Here is a 5,925-nt window from a genome sequence, read left to right as displayed (position 1 = left end):
TATCCGAAAGCACACCTGGAGACACCCAAATGGTGAAACTTGCAACCAGGTAGACCATGTTCTGGTGGATGGGCGCCATTTCTCGGATGTTATCGATGTGCAGACATTCAGAGGTCCGAACATTGACTCTGATCACTACCTCGATGTCAGTAAAATTTGATCACGGTTGTCAATTGTATCGAACGAAAGATCACAGCGAACGATGCGTTACAATATCCAGCGATTGTCGGCGGAAGGAGTATCGGCTGAGTGCCGCCAGAAGCTCGACGAATGGATAAGTGCAATCAACGTTAGCGACAACATCAACGATCTATGGGAGTCGATCCATGTAGCGGTGAGCACAACAGCACGAGAAGTGGTAGGCACTGCACAGAGGCGACCCAGGACGGGTTAGTTCGATGTGGAGTGTCAGAGAGTGACAGACGAGAAGAACGTTGCCAGAAGCCGGATGTTGGTGTCGGGTACCCGATCGAATAGAGATCGGTACAAGGAAGCAAGAGCAGCCGAAAAACGAACCCACCGCAGGAAGAAAAAAAAAGTACGAAGAACAATTGATTAAGCCTAGTACGCAGATCTCAAGGAATATGCTCAAGGAAAATGTGATCAAATTACCAAAGTAATTTCGACAATTGGTAAACGCAATTGAAAAAGTAGGCGAAAAAAACATTTTTGTGTTTTCATTCGTAAGACAATTTTGCTAAATGTCACCAAGCAGGTAAATAGGGTAAAAGTTCCGATAGTCGTGGGTGTTCCTATAGTTGCGGTAGTGCTGTTTTTACACAATCTACGTATTTAACGCAGCAACCCATATAGTCTATCAATTTGTTAACCTGTCATTACACGAAATACAGGAAAGAGGTTGAGAATTGCATCAAAATTGGTAAAGTATCACTAAAATACCATTTCCTTTTCTCTGCTTTGCACCAATAGTTGCGGTAGTGTTCCTATAGTTGCGAGTCCCATATGAAAACAATGGGATTCACAACTATAGGAACACGAATTAAAAAATACCGCTACTATTGGAACACTGCACCAATAATTGGAGGTACCATTTTAGGTAACAATGATGGATGCTGCTGCAATCAGGATCCCTTTCGGATCAAATATAATTAATAATCTTCCATGTGCACCCTTGAGGTAAGTGAAATGAAGTATAGACTTGGTGCGAACCAACAAATAGTGGTGGAACGTGCTTAGTTCCTCCACTATTGGGTCTTTTACCCTAATTGATTAAAATTAATTAAAAAATTTAATATGATTTATACATTTTAATGCATTTTAGACAGTTGCACAGTAGCGTGATAATTGCTGCGTAGACTATTTTGCCTTTAAAAGCTGCAGCAAACAAGCGGAGAAGGCGGAATGTGAAATACCTACCCCACATAAAAGCTTCTCGAAGACAGAGTTGTTACCGACAGCGTTGGCTTTAACTACAGTTAGGTGTTTGAATTGGAATTATGGATGAAGCTTAAATAGAACTCTCTCTTGTGAATAACTATTAATTTGCTTCTTTTTTCAGTTTGAAAATTCGTCAGGGGAGATAAATTGTTGGTTTTGGTGCTCATTTGCGTTCATATACAATTTAAACAAGTGATCAGTAGAACAGTTTTTGTCTAGCTGAAGCCATTTCTCTGTAGTTCCATCACTTTCCCAGATCCACGCGAGAACTTCTTTGAAATTAGAAGGCCAGTTGGATGGCTTTCTTCGAGAGAATGGACATGACTGACCTCGACAACCAACAATGATCCATCGGCCAAGAATGCGTACACAGACAGAGAAAAATTATTTACATATATGCAACGTCACCTGCCACTTTCTTCATATTGCTAGCTGGTTGCTGCATGCCATCCTGCTTTGTTGGTAATGTACAGTATGTATGTAAGTACCTAAAGGTGTTCTATGTTGGTTCCAGTCAATTGCTTGGAATTGGGGTCAATCAATTGCCGAGGCTACCATCATCGGATTGATTGCTCTCTATTTCCGAATTATGCACGACAAAGTATGCTTTTAGAAAGATGAATATATATCATGCAAAAATAACTTTAACCCAGCCTAGTATGGGGAGAAGAAAAGTCGTCGGATTCTACGGGGCACCCTCCAGGATTTTGCCTTTGGGTAAGAAAATCATTCTCTGAAAATTTTTGTATGATCGGTTGTTGTATAGGCCGGTGCAATTGATTAGAAGTTAATATGGGGGTTTCAGCTGAAATATATGGGAAAATACACCTTTGTTACTATTTCGTACAGGAAATTGGATGGAAAAGCCCGATTGAGCCCAGATTTGCAGGAAATGAAGTTAACATGCCAATGAACAATTCCACATAAAATTCTTTTATGTTTAAATAAACTTCAAACTAGTTTTTAGCTGATTTATTTGGAGTTTGGTAAGGCACTTTGAAATTCATTAATTGCCTTGAAAACAAGCGCATGTAATCGAAGGTAGCTGCGATATATGTTGTGGCGCGCGTGCAGTTACTTATGTTTCAGTGCGCGCGAAATCACGCATCACAGGCACCTTTGATTGCATGCGTATTTTTTCATGACAATTAATGAATTTCAACCCAACTCCAAATAAATCAGCCAAAAACTGATTTAAAGTTTATTTAGTAATAGTAGAATTTTATGTCGAATTGCTCATGGGCATGTTACCTTCATTTCCTGCAAATCTGGGCTCAATCGGACTATTCTATGCAATTCCCTGTACGAAATAGTAACAGAGGTGTATTTAACCATATATTCGACTGAAACCCCCATATTAACTTCAAATCAATTGCATCGGCTTATGCAATAACCGATCATACAAAAATTTTCAGAGAATGATTTTCTTACCTAAAGGCAAAATCCTGGAGGGTGCCCGTAGAATCCGACGACTTTTTCTTCTCCCCATACTAGGCTGGGTTAAAGTTATTTTTGCATGATATATATTCATCTTTCTAAAAGCATACTTTGTCGTGCATAAGTTCAAAAAAGTATATGCTTCTTTTTTCAAATAATGCATTTTTCAGGCATAACACAAGGGAGAATATGTATGGATCTTATTCTCAATGTATGCAATATTCAGTTCTAGGAAAGGGAAGACAGAGTTGCTTCTTTCAAAGGATGCATTTTATTGGCGAAGGCAAGAGAAGATTTTATTCAATTGTTTAATCAGGGCATTTGCTCAGTTTAAGGCAAAGAAGGATATGATCCCTTCTTTCAAAGGATGCATCTTCCCGACAGTTGCATCAGAGAAATATCTTCTCCATTTTTCAGGATATCTTTTCCATTTTTCAGGATACATTTGTCCGGCAGATGGCGAAAAACGATATGCTTCCTTCTTCGAAATCAGGCATTTGCTCAGTTTAATGCGAGGAAAGATATGATCCCTTCTTTCATAGGATGGCAGAAGGTCCAGTAGCAGGCAAAAGATGATATGGTTCCTTCTTTCAATTCAAGCATTTACTCGGTTAGAGGCAAGGGAATGTAGGATTCCTTCATTCAGAAGATGCATTTGCTCGGAAAAGGGTAAACGATGACATAGTTCCTTTATTCAATTCAGGCGTTTGCTCGGTTTAAGGCAAAGGAATATAGAAAATGAATTCGCCCGGCAGAAGTCAAGAGAGGAAATGGTGGCTTCACTCCTGTACCCCGAAAGCCTTCACCCCGAACGGGACATTACCCATTTGTTTAGAATAAAAGTATATACTACTAAGAAAAACGAAATAAAGCTTCTGTTTAATAAACATTTTTGACTTGACAGGTTTAAGGCAAGTTGGTAATACCTTCTTTTCATGAACGAATTTGCCCGGTATAAGGCGAACATAGGAGATAAAGCCTTCTTTAAATGAACGCTTTTGTCGATTTAATGCGAAAAGGGATGATAATGCCTTGTTTAGATGATTGCATTTGCCCAATATGAGGCGAACAAAGTTGATAATGCCTTCTTTTAATGAACGTATTTGCCCGATTTGAAGCGAACATAGTTGAAAATGCTTGCTATTGAAAAACGCGTTTGCCCGGTATGAAGCGATCAGAAGTGACAACACCTCCTTTAAATGATCGCGTTTGCAAGGTATAACTAAAATATGCCTGTTCCTTGCCATGGGAGGAGCACGCATATTCGACGAGCAGAAGAGATTTTCTCATTCTAGGGTCTTGTCGTCATGCCTTTCTTGTCACAGTAAGGCTTATCGCAGTCAAATTTCAAAAGCAACTTTTTCTACCCTTTATTCCGTTTAAATACATGTTCGCGAGCAGCCTCAAGCCCAGTCGACGTGGGCTAAAATATCCTCTAGCTCCCTGCATTGAGCATTAGAACGTGCTACGAAATTCTCACCTCAGCTTAAACAGTCTTCAAAGGTAGCACATGATATGTAATGGGAGTTTTTGGACCGAAAACTATTCGTTCTATACTGTCTTCAAACAGTTCGAGTTTGATGAAACGAATCGCGAGTCCAACACAGTGAACCTTGTAAAAGGATCGAGAAATAATTAAGGATAAACGATAAAAATCCACGTAAAAATTGTGTAATTTACTCAATTAGAGTCGCCCTGCTATTAAATAAATCGTAAAACAAGTAATAATCATTCGCATGAATTACGAATAAATTTCTATTGATTAATTTTTTTCACTAAAATAAACTATAAACTGGAAATCAAGACTACTCGGGGTGATGGCATTCGGGGTAGGCACTCATTCGGGGTAATGGCGTTCGGGGTAGTGGCCTTTGGGGTAATGGCAATATGGGTAATGGATATATGGGTAGTGTCATAGAGTCAAAGTGGTTCCTTCTTTCAATTCAGGAATTTGCTGGATTTAAGAAACGGGAAGTTATTTCCCTTCTTTCAAAAAGTGCATTTGCCCGGCAGTCGGCTAGAGACGATTACCCGACCAGTAGATAGTAACAGATTTATATCAGAGCTTGTTATTCTGTTACAGCAATTTTTTATAACAGCGGATGTTATAAAACATGTACCATTAGTAGTTAAAATAACAAAAATTGTAACAAAATCTTTTCTAGTTTTAACAAAAATATTACTAAATGTGTAATTTATTGAACAAAAATATAACTTGTTGTGTTACATAAATAGAGGTGAAAATCGCCTATACCATAACAAATTATGTTATTAAAAAGATTATGATTATCCATAATGTAGGCAATTAACTTTGTCCAGCTTGTTCAGCTTTGCATGTAGGTTCAAGTTATACTGAAGATGGTACCTTCGTTTTTTTTCTAATTCCTATTTACCAAAATGTAGTCAATTTTTTTTCGGCGAAAATAAACAAAACACATTATGTTATAATCATGTTATGACGATCTTGAAATTCTCTTTCCTTTTCATCTTAGACAGAGAATTTAGAACAAAATTATTGCAAGTTTTGTTATTTATAACACATATTGATATAATTGTGATAAAACTTTGTTATGACTAACTGGTCGGGTAGATTTCTTCCTTCAATTCAGGTATTTGCTCGGCTTAAGAAAAAGGAAATAATGATCCCTTCTTTTAAAGGATGCATTTGCCCAGCAGAAGCCAGAGAGGATATAACTCCTTCTTTCAATTCAAGCATTTGGTTCGCTCGGTTCAATGCAAGGGGAGATATGATCCTTTCTTAGAAACCGTTTGCTCATAAAAGGGAGAAATGGGCAAGTTTTCTGGCTTGCCCTTACATGAAAAAAAATCCAATGTCAATTTAATTTAATGCTGATCTATCTTGCTGGTAGGTGCGTCAACATTTCAAATGGTCCCGTTTTGACAGGAAGCTTCTTTATTCTTAATTTGTCACGCCGTACAATTCCCTTCCCAATTATCATGTATTGGCCACGTGACTGAATGGTTCAACAAATCTTATTTATTCAATAAACACCTCAAATAACAATTATGCCAAATGACCGTATACCAAACGACCATTTCGCCAAACGGCCTATATGCCAAACGGCCATT

The 5,925-nt window shown here is 38.2% G+C and overlaps 1 long non-coding RNA gene across 1 annotated transcript; it reads left to right on the top strand.

The window, feature by feature from the left end:
* The first annotated feature begins 595 nt into the window (after positions 1–595).
* LOC134226787 (uncharacterized) lies at positions 596–1,882 on the top strand. Its single transcript, XR_009983557.1, has 3 exons — positions 596–715; positions 1,283–1,440; positions 1,520–1,882. It is a non-coding gene; the product is annotated as an uncharacterized LOC134226787 (long non-coding RNA).
* The last annotated feature ends 4,043 nt before the right edge of the window (positions 1,883–5,925 follow it).

The sequence above is a fragment of the Armigeres subalbatus genome, chromosome 3 (genome assembly GCF_024139115.2).
Source record: "Armigeres subalbatus isolate Guangzhou_Male chromosome 3, GZ_Asu_2, whole genome shotgun sequence".
Classification (NCBI taxonomy): Eukaryota; Metazoa; Arthropoda; class Insecta; order Diptera; family Culicidae; genus Armigeres; species Armigeres subalbatus.
The sequence above is the reverse complement of the archived record's forward strand: the minus strand, read 5'-3'. Positions and strand labels throughout refer to the sequence as shown.